Source organism: Castor canadensis, chromosome 3, assembly GCF_047511655.1.
Source record: "Castor canadensis chromosome 3, mCasCan1.hap1v2, whole genome shotgun sequence".
Taxonomy (NCBI): Eukaryota; Metazoa; Chordata; class Mammalia; order Rodentia; family Castoridae; genus Castor; species Castor canadensis.
This window is the reverse complement of record NC_133388.1, coordinates 91,156,714-91,177,239: the sequence shown is the minus strand read 5'-3', so window position 1 is coordinate 91,177,239 and position 20,526 is coordinate 91,156,714. Positions and strand designations below refer to the sequence as shown.

Genomic DNA, 20,526 nt, shown 5'->3' with positions numbered 1-20,526 from the left:
GAGCCCCCATGAGAGGAGAGGGAGGCGCATGAGGGACTCCTACCCACCCGGTGGGAGCTGATGGGTGCAGGGGAAGGGAGGGGGTGAGGGCCAGAGGTGGGAAGTAGAAACACACACACACACACACACACACACACACACACACACACACACACACACTCTGCCCTGCTTCCCAGGCTCCTCACAGACCTTAGCTTCCTGCAGTTTCCTTTAGAGTCCTCTGTGGCATGGGTTTCCCTTTTCCTTCAGGTACCTGGACAGGGTTCCCAGGGTTGCTCTCAGAGCACACAGCCCAAGAGCTCTTTGCACACCCACACCACGCCATGGACTCGGTTCGGTTGGCATGGAGGTGAGTACCAGCCGCGCGCTGGTTCCTGAAATCCCGGCCCATTTCCGCCTTCAGGCTTTCTCCCTGGACCTCCTCGGCAGGCTTCCACCCTGCGTTCCACTTCCAACTTTGACCAGAAGACACCAAGCTGCTCACAAGCACCAGGTCAGCGGCATGGCGAGGAGGAGCCAGAACACAATCCCCTCACCTCTCTAGCCCCCACTCCTGACCTCACCCCACTCTGCAACCCTAGGTAGGCTGCTGCCTTTGAGGCAGCAGGCCCCACGGTGTTGGCTCAAATGTCCTCTTCCCCGAGCGCGTCTCTGCCTCTCCCCATCACCACAAGCACCCAAGGAGCAGTGCGAAGGTGGGAGGAGGGACTCGGAGGTGGGGGGCCGGGGCACGCAGGTGCAATGGCCACCATGTACCCGAGTGCTACGTGTGATTGTCAGCCACAGCCCGCCCAGCCAGAGGGCCTGCAGCCCCAAGAATGGATGTGAGCCTCGGCAAAGGCGAGGCACAGGGCACGTGGACGGGACGGGCACAGCCCTGTCCAGAGCCTGAAGGTCAACCCGCACTCCTGCCAGGGGTGCTCCATCTGCTCCAGGATGGGATGAAACACAAGGAGGATGAGCCCCGGCCCTCCTCTCCACATGGGACACAGGCCATTCCTTTCTCTCCATGGGACACAGTCCAAAGCAGGTAGAGAGAGGGACATGGATAGAGGAGGAGGAGCTGATGAGAAAGAGAGACAGAGTGGGGGAGAGGGATGGAGAGAGACACAGAGTGACAGTGAGGGCCACAGGACACACAGAGACAGAGAAACAGGGAGAGAGAAGGAGAGAGCAAGAGGCATGCAGGTTAAGAGGCTTGGAGGGGCACAAGGCCAAAGATACAGAGATACACACCCAGAGAGACGGACACACAAGGAGAGAGAGAGAGCCAGAGCCAGAGAGAGAGACAGAGCCAGAGACAGAGAGACAGAGAGAGCCAGAGACAGGGACAGAGACAGAGACAGATTGAGAGAAATGGGAGGAATGTGAGGGTCTAGCCCCTCCCCCCCACCCCCAAAGTGAGCTCAACAGGGAGTGTGTGCCTTGCCAGGCAAAGAACGCTTGGGCTGCTCTGACAAGGTGAGGCCTCAGGCCTGTAGTGCAGCAGGAGGGGAAGCCTGGAGAGCAGAGGTATTTTGCCAGCCCTCTGAGAGCACTGTGGTTCTCCGTGGGTAAAAGTGGAGGAGCTCGGTGCCATTGAGTGGCGCTTGTCGGGCGGCAGGAGCGAAGGGAAGGGGAGCGCTGCAGCGCTGAAGGGTGTGCGGTCGGTGGGGGGCCCTGAGGCTGGGAGGGGACCACGCGTGGCTAGGTGGTTCGGTGGACTGTCCAGTCCGGAAAGGCTTTGTGGACTCAGCCGGTGAGCGTGGAGACGCGGCCCTGAGGCCACAGGAGCCGCGCACGAGGCGCGCCTGGAGGTGCGGGCAAAAGCGTCAGGCACGTCCTTCGAGCCGGAATCGAACCAGCGACCTAAGGATGTCCAGGGCTGTGTGTGCAGTCTACAGTCCTCCGCTCTACCAGCTGAGCTATCGAAGGGTGCGTGCTGCCAGGGCTGGGTCACGTCCCTTTGTGCCAATTGAGGGAGGCCAAGCCACTGCAAGACCACAGGCCCCGCGCGCCTTGGGTGGCTTGGAAAGCCGCCAGGGAAGAGAAGAGAGCCCTGCCCGGCTCCACGCGCGCCACCGCGCGTCTGGTGCCTTTTGGCCTTCCCGGGGCGGAGCAGGTCCTCCGGGGCATGGTGGCGGCCCGTCCTCAGAGTGTCCCTTAGGCAGCTGGGCCCCGCTGCCTTCCCGGTTGCACGGGTGCCCGGTGCCCACGGCCTTCGCTGGCCGCATGGCGGGACAGGGGTGTGTCATGAGGGGAGGGCTGGTTTGGGGCGGCGGGGACTGGAGGTGGGGGCCGGGGGGTGGGGCTGGGGGGTGGGGAGGAGGGGGCGGGTGGGAGGGGGACGGAGGGCAGACAGGATCAAAGGCCTAGAACCGGAACGGGCACGGGCTAGGAGGATGCCAAGCCACCAGCGCCCGCCAAGTGGCCGCCACCCGGCCCCCCAGACCCGCACTCCCCAGCGGGCGCCGCGGGCCTCCAGCCCTCAGGCGCCCCCTCCTCGCGACGCGGCCCGCCCACCTCCCCACAAGCCAGCCTGCCGAGACCAGGAAATGGCCCACAGGAATGCCAGGGACCACCAGAGCCCAGCTGAGGAGGCTAGGCGCTCCCCAGGGCCTGCCCAGGCGCCTAGGAGGAGGTGCCCAGGTCCTACCAGCTTCGAGGGGCTTGGCCGCCGCCCCCCCACCTCCCCCTTACCCACCTCCTCCTCCCTCACCCCTCCCCGCTCCCCCCCACCTACTCCCTCCCCCCCTTCCCCCTCCTCCCCCCGGATCTGCACGCGGACCCGGAATCATTCCCCACGGGGCGCCCTGAATTGCCACAGAGAGTCCAGCTTCCCAAAGTGGCCTTCCCCGGAGGCAAAGTGGTCCCCGCCAGACCCTTGGCCCAGACACCCAGTGTTCCATGACTGTTTCGCTGGTGGGCACAGCGACGTTTGCCCCGCGCCCCTCACCCAGAGGGCCCCTCCCACCCCGTAAAGGATGTCCAACATCCTTCCTTATGTCCAGCTTCCCTGGGGGTGAGTTCATGGTGCCAGTACCTTCTGGGGTCTCCTTGCCTGGAGGCGGAGCCTCTGTCTAGACTGGGGAAATTGCATGGTCTCCAACTCGGCCCCTTTCCCTTCAGCAGTGGGATGCTGGATTTGCTATTTGCTTCGGGGTATGTGGGGATGGGGCCAGATGGGGACGGGTGGTCCGGTAGGAGCCCCCATGAGAGGAGAGGGAGGCGCATGAGGGACTCCTACCCACCCGGTGGGAGCTGATGGGTGCAGGGGAAGGGAGGGGGTGAGGGCCAGAGGTGGGAAGTAGAAACACACACACACACACACACACACACACACACACACACACACACTCTGCCCTGCTTCCCAGGCTCCTCACAGACCTTAGCTTCCTGCAGTTTCCTTTAGAGTCCTCTGTGGCATGGGTTTCCCTTTTCCTTCAGGTACCTGGACAGGGTTCCCAGGGTTGCTCTCAGAGCACACAGCCCAAGAGCTCTTTGCACACCCACACCACGCCATGGACTCGGTTCGGTTGGCATGGAGGTGAGTACCAGCCGCGCGCTGGTTCCTGAAATCCCGGCCCATTTCCGCCTTCAGGCTTTCTCCCTGGACCTCCTCGGCAGGCTTCCACCCTGCGTTCCACTTCCAACTTTGACCAGAAGACACCAAGCTGCTCACAAGCACCAGGTCAGCGGCATGGCGAGGAGGAGCCAGAACACAATCCCCTCACCTCTCTAGCCCCCACTCCTGACCTCACCCCACTCTGCAACCCTAGGTAGGCTGCTGCCTTTGAGGCAGCAGGCCCCACGGTGTTGGCTCAAATGTCCTCTTCCCCGAGCGCGTCTCTGCCTCTCCCCATCACCACAAGCACCCAAGGAGCAGTGCGAAGGTGGGAGGAGGGACTCGGAGGTGGGGGGCCGGGGCACGCAGGTGCAATGGCCACCATGTACCCGAGTGCTACGTGTGATTGTCAGCCACAGCCCGCCCAGCCAGAGGGCCTGCAGCCCCAAGAATGGATGTGAGCCTCGGCAAAGGCGAGGCACAGGGCACGTGGACGGGACGGGCACAGCCCTGTCCAGAGCCTGAAGGTCAACCCGCACTCCTGCCAGGGGTGCTCCATCTGCTCCAGGATGGGATGAAACACAACGAGGATGAGCCCCGGCCCTCCTCTCCACATGGGACACAGGCCATTCCTTTCTCTCCATGGGACACAGTCCAAAGCAGGTAGAGAGAGGGACATGGATAGAGGAGGAGGAGCTGATGAGAAAGAGAGACAGAGTGGGGGAGAGGGATGGAGAGAGACACAGAGTGACAGTGAGGGCCACAGGACACACAGAGACAGAGAAACAGGGAGAGAGAAGGAGAGAGCAAGAGGCATGCAGGTTAAGAGGCTTGGAGGGGCACAAGGCCAAAGATACAGAGATACACACCCAGAGAGACGGACACACAAGGAGAGAGAGAGAGCCAGAGCCAGAGAGAGAGACAGAGCCAGAGACAGAGAGACAGAGAGAGCCAGAGACAGGGACAGAGACAGAGACAGATTGAGAGAAATGGGAGGAATGTGAGGGTCTAGCCCCTCCCCCCCACCCCCAAAGTGAGCTCAACAGGGAGTGTGTGCCTTGCCAGGCAAAGAACGCTTGGGCTGCTCTGACAAGGTGAGGCCTCAGGCCTGTAGTGCAGCAGGAGGGGAAGCCTGGAGAGCAGAGGTATTTTGCCAGCCCTCTGAGAGCACTGTGGTTCTCCGTGGGTAAAAGTGGAGGAGCTCGGTGCCATTGAGTGGCGCTTGTCGGGCGGCAGGAGCGAAGGGAAGGGGAGCGCTGCAGCGCTGAAGGGTGTGCGGTCGGTGGGGGGCCCTGAGGCTGGGAGGGGACCACGCGTGGCTAGGTGGTTCGGTGGACTGTCCAGTCCGGAAAGGCTTTGTGGACTCAGCCGGTGAGCGTGGAGACGCGGCCCTGAGGCCACAGGAGCCGCGCACGAGGCGCGCCTGGAGGTGCGGGCAAAAGCGTCAGGCACGTCCTTCGAGCCGGAATCGAACCAGCGACCTAAGGATGTCCAGGGCTGTGTGTGCAGTCTACAGTCCTCCGCTCTACCAGCTGAGCTATCGAAGGGTGCGTGCTGCCAGGGCTGGGTCACGTCCCTTTGTGCCAATTGAGGGAGGCCAAGCCACTGCAAGACCACAGGCCCCGCGCGCCTTGGGTGGCTTGGAAAGCCGCCAGGGAAGAGAAGAGAGCCCTGCCCGGCTCCACGCGCGCCACCGCGCGTCTGGTGCCTTTTGGCCTTCCCGGGGCGGAGCAGGTCCTCCGGGGCATGGTGGCGGCCCGTCCTCAGAGTGTCCCTTAGGCAGCTGGGCCCCGCTGCCTTCCCGGTTGCACGGGTGCCCGGTGCCCACGGCCTTCGCTGGCCGCATGGCGGGACAGGGGTGTGTCATGAGGGGAGGGCTGGTTTGGGGCGGCGGGGACTGGAGGTGGGGGCCGGGGGGTGGGGCTGGGGGGTGGGGAGGAGGGGGCGGGTGGGAGGGGGACGGAGGGCAGACAGGATCAAAGGCCTAGAACCGGAACGGGCACGGGCTAGGAGGATGCCAAGCCACCAGCGCCCGCCAAGTGGCCGCCACCCGGCCCCCCAGACCCGCACTCCCCAGCGGGCGCCGCGGGCCTCCAGCCCTCAGGCGCCCCCTCCTCGCGACGCGGCCCGCCCACCTCCCCACAAGCCAGCCTGCCGAGACCAGGAAATGGCCCACAGGAGGGCCAGGGACCACCAGAGCCCAGCTGAGGAGGCTAGGCGCTCCCCAGGGCCTGCCCAGGCGCCTAGGAGGAGGTGCCCAGGTCCTACCAGCTTCGAGGGGCTTGGCCGCCGCCCCCCCCACCTCCCCCTTACCCACCTCCTCCTCCCTCACCCCTCCCCGCTCCCCCCCACCTACTCCCTCCCCCCCTTCCCCCTCCTCCCCCCGCATCTGCACGCGGACCCGGAATCATTCCCCACGGGGCGCCCTGAATTGCCACAGAGAGTCCAGCTTCCCAAAGTGGCCTTCCCCGGAGGCAAAGTGGTCCCCGCCAGACCCTTGGCCCAGACACCCAGTGTTCCATGACTGTTTCGCTGGTGGGCACAGCGACGTTTGCCCCGCGCCCCTCACCCAGAGGGCCCCTCCCACCCCGTAAAGGATGTCCAACATCCTTCCTTATGTCCAGCTTCCCTGGGGGTGAGTTCATGGTGCCAGTACCTTCTGGGGTCTCCTTGCCTGGAGGCGGAGCCTCTGTCTAGACTGGGGAAATTGCATGGTCTCCAACTCGGCCCCTTTCCCTTCAGCAGTGGGATGCCGGATTTGCTATTTGCTTCGGGGTATGTGGGGATGGGGCCAGATGGGGACGGGTGGTCCGGTAGGAGCCCCCATGAGAGGAGAGGGAGGCGCATGAGGGACTCCTACCCACCCGGTGGGAGCTGATGGGTGCAGGGGAAGGGAGGGGGTGAGGGCCAGAGGTGGGAAGTAGAAACACACACACACACACACACACACACACACTCTGCCCTGCTTCCCAGGCTCCTCACAGACCTTAGCTTCCTGCAGTTTCCTTTAGAGTCCTCTGTGGCATGGGTTTCCCTTTTCCTTCAGGTACCTGGACAGGGTTCCCAGGGTTGCTCTCAGAGCACACAGCCCAAGAGCTCTTTGCACACCCACACCACGCCATGGACTCGGTTCGGTTGGCATGGAGGTGAGTACCAGCCGCGCGCTGGTTCCTGAAATCCCGGCCCATTTCCGCCTTCAGGCTTTCTCCCTGGACCTCCTCGGCAGGCTTCCACCCTGCGTTCCACTTCCAACTTTGACCAGAAGACACCAAGCTGCTCACAAGCACCAGGTCAGCGGCATGGCGAGGAGGAGCCAGAACACAATCCCCTCACCTCTCTAGCCCCCACTCCTGACCTCACCCCACTCTGCAACCCTAGGTAGGCTGCTGCCTTTGAGGCAGCAGGCCCCACGGTGTTGGCTCAAATGTCCTCTTCCCCGAGCGCGTCTCTGCCTCTCCCCATCACCACAAGCACCCAAGGAGCAGTGCGAAGGTGGGAGGAGGGACTCGGAGGTGGGGGGCCGGGGCACGCAGGTGCAATGGCCACCATGTACCCGAGTGCTAGGTGTGATTGTCAGCCACAGCCCGCCCAGCCAGAGGGCCTGCAGCCCCAAGAATGGATGTGAGCCTCGGCAAAGGCGAGGCACAGGGCACGTGGACGGGACGGGCACAGCCCTGTCCAGAGCCTGAAGGTCAACCCGCACTCCTGCCAGGGGTGCTCCATCTGCTCCAGGATGGGATGAAACACAAGGAGGATGAGCCCCGGCCCTCCTCTCCACATGGGACACAGGCCATTCCTTTCTCTCCATGGGACACAGTCCAAAGCAGGTAGAGAGAGGGACATGGATAGAGGAGGAGGAGCTGATGAGAAAGAGAGACAGAGTGGGGGAGAGGGATGGAGAGAGACACAGAGTGACAGTGAGGGCCACAGGACACACAGAGACAGAGAAACAGGGAGAGAGAAGGAGAGAGCAAGAGGCATGCAGGTTAAGAGGCTTGGAGGGGCACAAGGCCAAAGATACAGAGATACACACCCAGAGAGACGGACACACAAGGAGAGAGAGAGAGCCAGAGCCAGAGAGAGAGACAGAGCCAGAGACAGAGAGACAGAGAGAGCCAGAGACAGGGACAGAGACAGAGACAGATTGAGAGAAATGGGAGGAATGTGAGGGTCTAGCCCCTCCCCCCCACCCCCAAAGTGAGCTCAACAGGGAGTGTGTGCCTTGCCAGGCAAAGAACGCTTGGGCTGCTCTGACAAGGTGAGGCCTCAGGCCTGTAGTGCAGCAGGAGGGGAAGCCTGGAGAGCAGAGGTATTTTGCCAGCCCTCTGAGAGCACTGTGGTTCTCCGTGGGTAAAAGTGGAGGAGCTCGGTGCCATTGAGTGGCGCTTGTCGGGCGGCAGGAGCGAAGGGAAGGGGAGCGCTGCAGCGCTGAAGGGTGTGCGGTCGGTGGGGGGCCCTGAGGCTGGGAGGGGACCACGCGTGGCTAGGTGGTTCGGTGGACTGTCCAGTCCGGAAAGGCTTTGTGGACTCAGCCGGTGAGCGTGGAGACGCGGCCCTGAGGCCACAGGAGCCGCGCACGAGGCGCGGGCAAAAGCGTCAGGCACGTCCTTCGAGCCGGAATCGAACCAGCGACCTAAGGATGTCCAGGGCTGTGTGTGCAGTCTACAGTCCTCCGCTCTACCAGCTGAGCTATCGAAGGGTGCGTGCTGCCAGGGCTGGGTCACGTCCGTTTGTGCCAATTGAGGGAGGCCAAGCCACTGCAAGACCACAGGCCCCGCGCGCCTTGGGTGGCTTGGAAAGCCGCCAGGGAAGAGAAGAGAGCCCTGCCCGGCTCCACGCGCGCCACCGCGCGTCTGGTGCCTTTTGGCCTTCCCGGGGCGGAGCAGGTCCTCCGGGGCATGGTGGCGGCCCGTCCTCAGAGTGTCCCTTAGGCAGCTGGGCCCCGCTGCCTTCCCGGTTGCACGGGTGCCCGGTGCCCACGGCCTTCGCTGGCCGCATGGCGGGACAGGGGTGTGTCATGAGGGGAGGGCTGGTTTGGGGCGGCGGGGACTGGAGGTGGGGGCCGGGGGGTGGGGCTGGGGGGTGGGGAGGAGGGGGCGGGTGGGAGGGGGACGGAGGGCAGACAGGATCAAAGGCCTAGAACCGGAACGGGCACGGGCTAGGAGGATGCCAAGCCACCAGCGCCCGCCAAGTGGCCGCCACCCGGCCCCCCAGACCCGCACTCCCCAGCGGGCGCCGCGGGCCTCCAGCCCTCAGGCGCCCCCTCCTCGCGACGCGGCCCGCCCACCTCCCCACAAGCCAGCCTGCCGAGACCAGGAAATGGCCCACAGGAATGCCAGGGACCACCAGAGCCCAGCTGAGGAGGCTAGGCGCTCCCCAGGGCCTGCCCAGGCGCCTAGGAGGAGGTGCCCAGGTCCTACCAGCTTCGAGGGGCTTGGCCGCCGCCCCCCCACCTCCCCCTTACCCACCTCCTCCTCCCTCACCCCTCCCCGCTCCCCCCCACCTACTCCCTCCCCCCCTTCCCCCTCCTCCCCCCGGATCTGCACGCGGACCCGGAATCATTCCCCACGGGGCGCCCTGAATTGCCACAGAGAGTCCAGCTTCCCAAAGTGGCCTTCCCCGGAGGCAAAGTGGTCCCCGCCAGACCCTTGGCCCAGACACCCAGTGTTCCATGACTGTTTCGCTGGTGGGCACAGCGACGTTTGCCCCGCGCCCCTCACCCAGAGGGCCCCTCCCACCCCGTAAAGGATGTCCAACATCCTTCCTTATGTCCAGCTTCCCTGGGGGTGAGTTCATGGTGCCAGTACCTTCTGGGGTCTCCTTGCCTGGAGGCGGAGCCTCTGTCTAGACTGGGGAAATTGCATGGTCTCCAACTCGGCCCCTTTCCCTTCAGCAGTGGGATGCTGGATTTGCTATTTGCTTCGGGGTATGTGGGGATGGGGCCAGATGGGGACGGGTGGTCCGGTAGGAGCCCCCATGAGAGGAGAGGGAGGCGCATGAGGGACTCCTACCCACCCGGTGGGAGCTGATGGGTGCAGGGGAAGGGAGGGGGTGAGGGCCAGAGGTGGGAAGTAGAAACACACACACACACACACACACACACACACACACACACACACACTCTGCCCTGCTTCCCAGGCTCCTCACAGACCTTAGCTTCCTGCAGTTTCCTTTAGAGTCCTCTGTGGCATGGGTTTCCCTTTTCCTTCAGGTACCTGGACAGGGTTCCCAGGGTTGCTCTCAGAGCACACAGCCCAAGAGCTCTTTGCACACCCACACCACGCCATGGACTCGGTTCGGTTGGCATGGAGGTGAGTACCAGCCGCGCGCTGGTTCCTGAAATCCCGGCCCATTTCCGCCTTCAGGCTTTCTCCCTGGACCTCCTCGGCAGGCTTCCACCCTGCGTTCCACTTCCAACTTTGACCAGAAGACACCAAGCTGCTCACAAGCACCAGGTCAGCGGCATGGCGAGGAGGAGCCAGAACACAATCCCCTCACCTCTCTAGCCCCCACTCCTGACCTCACCCCACTCTGCAACCCTAGGTAGGCTGCTGCCTTTGAGGCAGCAGGCCCCACGGTGTTGGCTCAAATGTCCTCTTCCCCGAGCGCGTCTCTGCCTCTCCCCATCACCACAAGCACCCAAGGAGCAGTGCGAAGGTGGGAGGAGGGACTCGGAGGTGGGGGGCCGGGGCACGCAGGTGCAATGGCCACCATGTACCCGAGTGCTACGTGTGATTGTCAGCCACAGCCCGCCCAGCCAGAGGGCCTGCAGCCCCAAGAATGGATGTGAGCCTCGGCAAAGGCGAGGCACAGGGCACGTGGACGGGACGGGCACAGCCCTGTCCAGAGCCTGAAGGTCAACCCGCACTCCTGCCAGGGGTGCTCCATCTGCTCCAGGATGGGATGAAACACAACGAGGATGAGCCCCGGCCCTCCTCTCCACATGGGACACAGGCCATTCCTTTCTCTCCATGGGACACAGTCCAAAGCAGGTAGAGAGAGGGACATGGATAGAGGAGGAGGAGCTGATGAGAAAGAGAGACAGAGTGGGGGAGAGGGATGGAGAGAGACACAGAGTGACAGTGAGGGCCACAGGACACACAGAGACAGAGAAACAGGGAGAGAGAAGGAGAGAGCAAGAGGCATGCAGGTTAAGAGGCTTGGAGGGGCACAAGGCCAAAGATACAGAGATACACACCCAGAGAGACGGACACACAAGGAGAGAGAGAGAGCCAGAGCCAGAGAGAGAGACAGAGCCAGAGACAGAGAGACAGAGAGAGCCAGAGACAGGGACAGAGACAGAGACAGATTGAGAGAAATGGGAGGAATGTGAGGGTCTAGCCCCTCCCCCCCACCCCCAAAGTGAGCTCAACAGGGAGTGTGTGCCTTGCCAGGCAAAGAACGCTTGGGCTGCTCTGACAAGGTGAGGCCTCAGGCCTGTAGTGCAGCAGGAGGGGAAGCCTGGAGAGCAGAGGTATTTTGCCAGCCCTCTGAGAGCACTGTGGTTCTCCGTGGGTAAAAGTGGAGGAGCTCGGTGCCATTGAGTGGCGCTTGTCGGGCGGCAGGAGCGAAGGGAAGGGGAGCGCTGCAGCGCTGAAGGGTGTGCGGTCGGTGGGGGGCCCTGAGGCTGGGAGGGGACCACGCGTGGCTAGGTGGTTCGGTGGACTGTCCAGTCCGGAAAGGCTTTGTGGACTCAGCCGGTGAGCGTGGAGACGCGGCCCTGAGGCCACAGGAGCCGCGCACGAGGCGCGCCTGGAGGTGCGGGCAAAAGCGTCAGGCACGTCCTTCGAGCCGGAATCGAACCAGCGACCTAAGGATGTCCAGGGCTGTGTGTGCAGTCTACAGTCCTCCGCTCTACCAGCTGAGCTATCGAAGGGTGCGTGCTGCCAGGGCTGGGTCACGTCCCTTTGTGCCAATTGAGGGAGGCCAAGCCACTGCAAGACCACAGGCCCCGCGCGCCTTGGGTGGCTTGGAAAGCCGCCAGGGAAGAGAAGAGAGCCCTGCCCGGCTCCACGCGCGCCACCGCGCGTCTGGTGCCTTTTGGCCTTCCCGGGGCGGAGCAGGTCCTCCGGGGCATGGTGGCGGCCCGTCCTCAGAGTGTCCCTTAGGCAGCTGGGCCCCGCTGCCTTCCCGGTTGCACGGGTGCCCGGTGCCCACGGCCTTCGCTGGCCGCATGGCGGGACAGGGGTGTGTCATGAGGGGAGGGCTGGTTTGGGGCGGCGGGGACTGGAGGTGGGGGCCGGGGGGTGGGGCTGGGGGGTGGGGAGGAGGGGGCGGGTGGGAGGGGGACGGAGGGCAGACAGGATCAAAGGCCTAGAACCGGAACGGGCACGGGCTAGGAGGATGCCAAGCCACCAGCGCCCGCCAAGTGGCCGCCACCCGGCCCCCCAGACCCGCACTCCCCAGCGGGCGCCGCGGGCCTCCAGCCCTCAGGCGCCCCCTCCTCGCGACGCGGCCCGCCCACCTCCCCACAAGCCAGCCTGCCGAGACCAGGAAATGGCCCACAGGAGGGCCAGGGACCACCAGAGCCCAGCTGAGGAGGCTAGGCGCTCCCCAGGGCCTGCCCAGGCGCCTAGGAGGAGGTGCCCAGGTCCTACCAGCTTCGAGGGGCTTGGCCGCCGCCCCCCCCACCTCCCCCTTACCCACCTCCTCCTCCCTCACCCCTCCCCGCTCCCCCCCACCTACTCCCTCCCCCCCTTCCCCCTCCTCCCCCCGCATCTGCACGCGGACCCGGAATCATTCCCCACGGGGCGCCCTGAATTGCCACAGAGAGTCCAGCTTCCCAAAGTGGCCTTCCCCGGAGGCAAAGTGGTCCCCGCCAGACCCTTGGCCCAGACACCCAGTGTTCCATGACTGTTTCGCTGGTGGGCACAGCGACGTTTGCCCCGCGCCCCTCACCCAGAGGGCCCCTCCCACCCCGTAAAGGATGTCCAACATCCTTCCTTATGTCCAGCTTCCCTGGGGGTGAGTTCATGGTGCCAGTACCTTCTGGGGTCTCCTTGCCTGGAGGCGGAGCCTCTGTCTAGACTGGGGAAATTGCATGGTCTCCAACTCGGCCCCTTTCCCTTCAGCAGTGGGATGCCGGATTTGCTATTTGCTTCGGGGTATGTGGGGATGGGGCCAGATGGGGACGGGTGGTCCGGTAGGAGCCCCCATGAGAGGAGAGGGAGGCGCATGAGGGACTCCTACCCACCCGGTGGGAGCTGATGGGTGCAGGGGAAGGGAGGGGGTGAGGGCCAGAGGTGGGAAGTAGAAACACACACACACACACACACACACACACACTCTGCCCTGCTTCCCAGGCTCCTCACAGACCTTAGCTTCCTGCAGTTTCCTTTAGAGTCCTCTGTGGCATGGGTTTCCCTTTTCCTTCAGGTACCTGGACAGGGTTCCCAGGGTTGCTCTCAGAGCACACAGCCCAAGAGCTCTTTGCACACCCACACCACGCCATGGACTCGGTTCGGTTGGCATGGAGGTGAGTACCAGCCGCGCGCTGGTTCCTGAAATCCCGGCCCATTTCCGCCTTCAGGCTTTCTCCCTGGACCTCCTCGGCAGGCTTCCACCCTGCGTTCCACTTCCAACTTTGACCAGAAGACACCAAGCTGCTCACAAGCACCAGGTCAGCGGCATGGCGAGGAGGAGCCAGAACACAATCCCCTCACCTCTCTAGCCCCCACTCCTGACCTCACCCCACTCTGCAACCCTAGGTAGGCTGCTGCCTTTGAGGCAGCAGGCCCCACGGTGTTGGCTCAAATGTCCTCTTCCCCGAGCGCGTCTCTGCCTCTCCCCATCACCACAAGCACCCAAGGAGCAGTGCGAAGGTGGGAGGAGGGACTCGGAGGTGGGGGGCCGGGGCACGCAGGTGCAATGGCCACCATGTACCCGAGTGCTAGGTGTGATTGTCAGCCACAGCCCGCCCAGCCAGAGGGCCTGCAGCCCCAAGAATGGATGTGAGCCTCGGCAAAGGCGAGGCACAGGGCACGTGGACGGGACGGGCACAGCCCTGTCCAGAGCCTGAAGGTCAACCCGCACTCCTGCCAGGGGTGCTCCATCTGCTCCAGGATGGGATGAAACACAAGGAGGATGAGCCCCGGCCCTCCTCTCCACATGGGACACAGGCCATTCCTTTCTCTCCATGGGACACAGTCCAAAGCAGGTAGAGAGAGGGACATGGATAGAGGAGGAGGAGCTGATGAGAAAGAGAGACAGAGTGGGGGAGAGGGATGGAGAGAGACACAGAGTGACAGTGAGGGCCACAGGACACACAGAGACAGAGAAACAGGGAGAGAGAAGGAGAGAGCAAGAGGCATGCAGGTTAAGAGGCTTGGAGGGGCACAAGGCCAAAGATACAGAGATACACACCCAGAGAGACGGACACACAAGGAGAGAGAGAGAGCCAGAGCCAGAGAGAGAGACAGAGCCAGAGACAGAGAGACAGAGAGAGCCAGAGACAGGGACAGAGACAGAGACAGATTGAGAGAAATGGGAGGAATGTGAGGGTCTAGCCCCTCCCCCCCACCCCCAAAGTGAGCTCAACAGGGAGTGTGTGCCTTGCCAGGCAAAGAACGCTTGGGCTGCTCTGACAAGGTGAGGCCTCAGGCCTGTAGTGCAGCAGGAGGGGAAGCCTGGAGAGCAGAGGTATTTTGCCAGCCCTCTGAGAGCACTGTGGTTCTCCGTGGGTAAAAGTGGAGGAGCTCGGTGCCATTGAGTGGCGCTTGTCGGGCGGCAGGAGCGAAGGGAAGGGGAGCGCTGCAGCGCTGAAGGGTGTGCGGTCGGTGGGGGGCCCTGAGGCTGGGAGGGGACCACGCGTGGCTAGGTGGTTCGGTGGACTGTCCAGTCCGGAAAGGCTTTGTGGACTCAGCCGGTGAGCGTGGAGACGCGGCCCTGAGGCCACAGGAGCCGCGCACGAGGCGCGGGCAAAAGCGTCAGGCACGTCCTTCGAGCCGGAATCGAACCAGCGACCTAAGGATGTCCAGGGCTGTGTGTGCAGTCTACAGTCCTCCGCTCTACCAGCTGAGCTATCGAAGGGTGCGTGCTGCCAGGGCTGGGTCACGTCCCTTTGTGCCAATTGAGGGAGGCCAAGCCACTGCAAGACCACAGGCCCCGCGCGCCTTGGGTGGCTTGGAAAGCCGCCAGGGAAGAGAAGAGAGCCCTGCCCGGCTCCACGCGCGCCACCGCGCGTCTGGTGCCTTTTGGCCTTCCCGGGGCGGAGCAGGTCCTCCGGGGCATGGTGGCGGCCCGTCCTCAGAGTGTCCCTTAGGCAGCTGGGCCCCGCTGCCTTCCCGGTTGCACGGGTGCCCGGTGCCCACGGCCTTCGCTGGCCGCATGGCGGGACAGGGGTGTGTCATGAGGGGAGGGCTGGTTTGGGGCGGCGGGGACTGGAGGTGGGGGCCGGGGGGTGGGGCTGGGGGGTGGGGAGGAGGGGGCGGGTGGGAGGGGGACGGAGGGCAGACAGGATCAAAGGCCTAGAACCGGAACGGGCACGGGCTAGGAGGATGCCAAGCCACCAGCGCCCGCCAAGTGGCCGCCACCCGGCCCCCCAGACCCGCACTCCCCAGCGGGCGCCGCGGGCCTCCAGCCCTCAGGCGCCCCCTCCTCGCGACGCGGCCCGCCCACCTCCCCACAAGCCAGCCTGCCGAGACCAGGAAATGGCCCACAGGAGGGCCAGGGACCACCAGAGCCCAGCTGAGGAGGCTAGGCGCTCCCCAGGGCCTGCCCAGGCGCCTAGGAGGAGGTGCCCAGGTCCTACCAGCTTCGAGGGGCTTGGCCGCCGCCCCCCCCACCTCCCCCTTACCCACCTCCTCCTCCCTCACCCCTCCCCGCTCCCCCCCACCTACTCCCTCCCCCCCTTCCCCCTCCTCCCCCCCGCATCTGCACGCGGACCCGGAATCATTCCCCACGGGGCGCCCTGAATTGCCACAGAGAGTCCAGCTTCCCAAAGTGGCCTTCCCCGGAGGCAAAGTGGTCCCCGCCAGACCCTTGGCCCAGACACCCAGTGTTCCATGACTGTTTCGCTGGTGGGCACAGCGACGTTTGCCCCGCGCCCCTCACCCAGAGGGCCCCTCCCACCCCGTAAAGGATGTCCAACATCCTTCCTTATGTCCAGCTTCCCTGGGGGTGAGTTCATGGTGCCAGTACCTTCTGGGGTCTCCTTGCCTGGAGGCGGAGCCTCTGTCTAGACTGGGGAAATTGCATGGTCTCCAACTCGGCCCCTTTCCCTTCAGCAGTGGGATGCCGGATTTGCTATTTGCTTCGGGGTATGTGGGGATGGGGCCAGATGGGGACGGGTGGTCCGGTAGGAGCCCCCATGAGAGGAGAGGGAGGCGCATGAGGGACTCCTACCCACCCGGTGGGAGCTGATGGGTGCAGGGGAAGGGAGGGGGTGAGGGCCAGAGGTGGGAAGTAGAAACACACACACACACACACACACACACACACACACACACACACACACTCTGCCCTGCTTCCCAGGCTCCTCACAGACCTTAGCTTCCTGCAGTTTCCTTTAGAGTCCTCTGTGGCATGGGTTTCCCTTTTCCTTCAGGTACCTGGACAGGGTTCCCAGGGTTGCTCTCAGAGCACACAGCCCAAGAGCTCTTTGCACACCCACACCACGCCATGGACTCGGTTCGGTTGGCATGGAGGTGAGTACCAGCCGCGTGCTGGTTCCTGAAATCCCGGCCCATTTCCGCCTTCAGGCTTTCTCCCTGGACCTCCTCGGCAGGCTTCCACCCTGCGTTCCACTTCCAACTTTGACCAGAAGACACCAAGCTGCTCACAAGCACCAGGTCAGCGGCATGGCGAGGAGGAGCCAGAACACAATCCCCTCACCTCTCTAGCCCCCACTCCTGACCTCACCCCACTCTGCAACCCTAGGTAGGCTGCTGCCTTTGAGGCAGCAGGCCCCACGGTGTTGGCTCAAATGTCCTCTTCCCCGAGCGCGTCTCTGCCTCTCCCCATCACCACAAGCACCCAAGGAGCAGTGCGAAGGTGGGAGGAGGGACTCGGAGGTGGGGGGCCGGGGCACGCAGGTGCAATGGCCACCATGTACCCGAGTGCTACGTGTGATTGTCAGCCACAGCCCGCCCAGCCAGAGGGCCTGCAGCCCCAAGAATGGATGTGAGCCTCGGCAAAGGCGAGGCACAGGGCACGTGGACGGGACGGGCACAGCCCTGTCCAGAGCCTGAAGGTCAACCCGCACTCCTGCCAGGGGTGCTCCATCTGCTCCAGGATGGGATGAAACACAAGGAGGATGAGCCCCGGCCCTCCTCTCCACATGGGACACAGGCCATTCCTTTCTCTCCATGAGACACAGTCCAAAGCAGGTAGAGAGAGGGACATGGATAGAGGAGGAGGAGCTGATGAGAAAGAGAGACAGAGTGGGGGAGAGGGATGGAGAGAGACACAGAGTGACAGTGAGGGCCACAGGACACACAGAGACAGAGAAACAGGGAGAGAGAAGGAGAGAGCAAGAGGCATGCAGGTTAAGAGGCTTGGAGGGGCACAAGGCCAAAGATACAGAGATACACACCCAGAGAGACGGACACACAAGGAGAGAGAGAGAGCCAGAGCCAGAGAGAGAGACAGAGCCAGAGACAGAGAGACAGAGAGAGCCAGAGACAGGGACAGAGACAGAGACAGATTGAGAGAAATGGGAGGAATGTGAGGGTCTAGCCCCTCCCCCCCACCCCCAAAGTGAGCTCAACAGGGAGTGTGTGCCTTGCCAGGCAAAGAACGCTTGGGCTGCTCTGACAAGGTGAGGCCTCAGGCCTGTAGTGCAGCAGGAGGGGAAGCCTGGAGAGCAGAGGTATTTTGCCAGCCCTCTGAGAGCACTGTGGTTCTCCGTGGGTAAAAGTGGAGGAGCTCGGTGCCATTGAGTGGCGCTTGTCGGGCGGCAGGAGCGAAGGGAAGGGGAGCGCTGCAGCGCTGAAGGGTGTGCGGTCGGTGGGGGGCCCTGAGGCTGGGAGGGGACCACGCGTGGCTAGGTGGTTCGGTGGACTGTCCAGTCCGGAAAGGCTTTGTGGACTCAGCCGGTGAGCGTGGAGACGCGGCCCTGAGGCCACAGGAGCCGCGCACGAGGCGCGCCTGGAGGTGCGGGCAAAAGCGTCAGGCACGTCCTTCGAGCCGGAATCGAACCAGCGACCTAAGGATGTCCAGGGCTGTGTGTGCAGTCTACAGTCCTCCGCTCTACCAGCTGAGCTATCGAAGGGTGCGTGCTGCCAGGGCTGGGTCACGTCCCTTTGTGCCAATTGAGGGAGGCCAAGCCACTGCAAGACCACAGGCCCCGCGCGCCTTGGGTGGCTTGGAAAGCCGCCAGGGAAGAGAAGAGAGCCCTGCCCGGCTCCACGCGCGCCACCGCGCGTCTGGTGCCTTTTGGCCTTCCCGGGGCGGAGCAGGTCCTCCGGGGCATGGTGGCGGCCCGTCCTCAGAGTGTCCCTTAGGCAGCTGGGCCCCGCTGCCTTCCCGGTTGCACGGGTGCCCGGTGCCCACGGCCTTCGCTGGCCGCATGGCGGGACAGGGGTGTGTCATGAGGGGAGGGCTGGTTTGGGGCGGCGGGGACTGGAGGTGGGGGCCGGGGGGTGGGGCTGGGGGGTGGGGAGGAGGGGGCGGGTGGGAGGGGGACGGAGGGCAGACAGGATCAAAGGCCTAGAACCGGAACGGGCACGGGCTAGGAGGATGCCAAGCCACCAGCGCCCGCCAAGTGGCCGCCACCCGGCCCCCCAGACCCGCACTCGCCAGCGGGCGCCGCGGGCCTCCAGCCCTCAGGCGCCCCCTCCTCGCGACGCGGCCCGCCCACCTCCCCACAAGCCAGCCTGCCGAGACCAGGAAATGGCCCACAGGAGGGCCAGGGACCACCAGAGCCCAGCTGAGGAGGCTAGGCGCTCCCCAGGGCCTGCCCAGGCGCCTAGGAGGAGGTGCCCAGGTCCTACCAGCTTCGAGGGGCTTGGCCGCCGCCCCCCCACCTCCCCCTTACCCACCTCCTCCTCCCTCACCCCTCCCCGCTCCCCCCCACCTACTCCCTCCCCCCCTTCCCCCTCCTCCCCCCGCATCTGCACGCGGACCCGGAATCATTCCCCACGGGGCGCCCTGAATTGCCACAGAGAGTCCAGCTTCCCAAAGTGGCCTTCCCCGGAGGCAAAGTGGTCCCCGCCAGACCCTTGGCCCAGACACCCAGTGTTCCATGACTGTTTCGCTGGTGGGCACAGCGACGTTTGCCCCGCGCCCCTCACCCAGAGGGCCCCTCCCACCCCGTAAAGGATGTCCAACATCCTTCCTTATGTCCAGCTTCCCTGGGGGTGAGTTCATGGTGCCAGTACCTTCTGGGGTCTCCTTGCCTGGAGGCGGAGCCTCTGTCTAGACTGGGGAAATTGCATGGTCTCCAACTCGGCCCCTTTCCCTTCAGCAGTGGGATGCCGGATTTGCTATTTGCTTCGGGGTATGTGGGGATGGGGCCAGATGGGGACGGGTGGTCCGGTAGGAGCCCCCATGAGAGGAGAGGGAGGCGCATGAGGGACTCCTACCCACCCGGTGGGAGCTGATGGGTGCAGGGGAAGGGAGGGGGTGAGGGCCAGAGGTGGGAAGTAGAAACACACACACACACACACACACACACACACACACACACACACACACACACACACTCTGCCCTGCTTCCCAGGCTCCTCACAGACCTTAGCTTCCTGCAGTTTCCTTTAGAGTCCTCTGTGGCATGGGTTTCCCTTTTCCTTCAGGTACCTGGACAGGGTTCCCAGGGTTGCTCTCAGAGCACACAGCCCAAGAGCTCTTTGCACACCCACACCACGCCATGGACTCGGTTCGGTTGGCATGGAGGTGAGTACCAGCCGCGCGCTGGTTCCTGAAATCCCGGCCCATTTCCGCCTTCAGGCTTTCTCCCTGGACCTCCTCGGCAGGCTTCCACCCTGCGTTCCACTTCCAACTTTGACCAGAAGACACCAAGCTGCTCACAAGCACCAGGTCAGCGGCATGGCGAGGAGGAGCCAGAACACAATCCCCTCACCTCTCTAGCCCCCACTCCTGACCTCACCCCACTCTGCAACCCTAGGTAGGCTGCTGCCTTTGAGGCAGCAGGCCCCACGGTGTTGGCTCAAATGTCCTCTTCCCCGAGCGCGTCTCTGCCTCTCCCCATCACCACAAGCACCCAAGGAGCAGTGCGAAGGTGGGAGGAGGGACTCGGAGGTGGGGGGCCGGGGCACGCAGGTGCAATGGCCACCATGTACCCGAGTGCTAGGTGTGATTGTCAGCCACAGCCCGCCCAGCCAGAGGGCCTGCAGCCCCAAGAATGGATGTGAGCCTCGGCAAAGGCGAGGCACAGGGCACGTGGACGGGACGGGCACAGCCCTGTCCAGAGCCTGAAGGTCAACCCGCACTCCTGCCAGGGGTGCTCCATCTGCTCCAGGATGGGATGAAACACAACGAGGATGAGCCCCGGCCCTCCTCTCCACATGGGACACAGGCCATTCCTTTCTCTCCATGGGACACAGTCCAAAGCAGGTAGAGAGAGGGACATGGATAGAGGAGGAGGAGCTGATGAGAAAGAGAGACAGAGTGGGGGAGAGGGATGGAGAGAGACACAGAGTGACAGTGAGGGCCACAGGACACACAGAGACAGAGAAACAGGGAGAGAGAAGGAGAGAGCAAGAGGCATGCAGGTTAAGAGGCTTGGAGGGGCACAAGGCCAAAGATACAGAGATACACACCCAGAGAGACGGACACACAAGGAGAGAGAGAGAGCCAGAGCCAGAGAGAGAGACAGAGCCAGAGACAGAGAGACAGAGAGAGCCAGAGACAGGGACAGAGACAGAGACAGATTGAGAGAAATGGGAGGAATGTGAGGGTCTAGCCCCTCCCCCCCACCCCCAAAGTGAGCTCAACAGGGAGTGTGTGCCTTGCCAGGCAAAGAACGCTTGGGCTGCTCTGACAAGGTGAGGCCTCAGGCCTGTAGTGCAGCAGGAGGGGAAGCC

At 63.9% G+C, this 20,526-nt stretch overlaps 6 non-coding genes across 6 annotated transcripts; all 6 read right to left on the bottom strand.

The window, feature by feature from the left end:
• Nucleotides 1-1,820: 1,820 nt before the first annotated feature.
• Trnay-gua (transfer RNA tyrosine (anticodon GUA)) lies at nucleotides 1,821-1,914 on the bottom strand. The gene is made up of 2 exons: nucleotides 1,878-1,914; nucleotides 1,821-1,856 (listed from the first exon to the last, which is right to left on the bottom strand). It is a non-coding gene; the product is annotated as a tRNA-Tyr (tRNA).
• A 3,083-nt stretch (nucleotides 1,915-4,997) lies between these two features.
• On the bottom strand, nucleotides 4,998-5,091 carry Trnay-gua (transfer RNA tyrosine (anticodon GUA)). Its single transcript has 2 exons — nucleotides 5,055-5,091; nucleotides 4,998-5,033 (listed from the first exon to the last, which is right to left on the bottom strand). It is a non-coding gene; the product is annotated as a tRNA-Tyr (tRNA).
• A 3,058-nt stretch (nucleotides 5,092-8,149) lies between these two features.
• On the bottom strand, nucleotides 8,150-8,243 carry Trnay-gua (transfer RNA tyrosine (anticodon GUA)). The gene is made up of 2 exons: nucleotides 8,207-8,243; nucleotides 8,150-8,185 (listed from the first exon to the last, which is right to left on the bottom strand). It is a non-coding gene; the product is annotated as a tRNA-Tyr (tRNA).
• A 3,083-nt stretch (nucleotides 8,244-11,326) lies between these two features.
• On the bottom strand, nucleotides 11,327-11,420 carry Trnay-gua (transfer RNA tyrosine (anticodon GUA)). The gene is made up of 2 exons: nucleotides 11,384-11,420; nucleotides 11,327-11,362 (listed from the first exon to the last, which is right to left on the bottom strand). It is a non-coding gene; the product is annotated as a tRNA-Tyr (tRNA).
• Nucleotides 11,421-14,478: 3,058 nt separating this feature from the next.
• On the bottom strand, nucleotides 14,479-14,572 carry Trnay-gua (transfer RNA tyrosine (anticodon GUA)). The gene is made up of 2 exons: nucleotides 14,536-14,572; nucleotides 14,479-14,514 (listed from the first exon to the last, which is right to left on the bottom strand). It is a non-coding gene; the product is annotated as a tRNA-Tyr (tRNA).
• Nucleotides 14,573-17,659: 3,087 nt separating this feature from the next.
• Trnay-gua (transfer RNA tyrosine (anticodon GUA)) lies at nucleotides 17,660-17,753 on the bottom strand. Its single transcript has 2 exons — nucleotides 17,717-17,753; nucleotides 17,660-17,695 (listed from the first exon to the last, which is right to left on the bottom strand). It is a non-coding gene; the product is annotated as a tRNA-Tyr (tRNA).
• Between the last annotated feature and the right edge of the window lie 2,773 nt (nucleotides 17,754-20,526).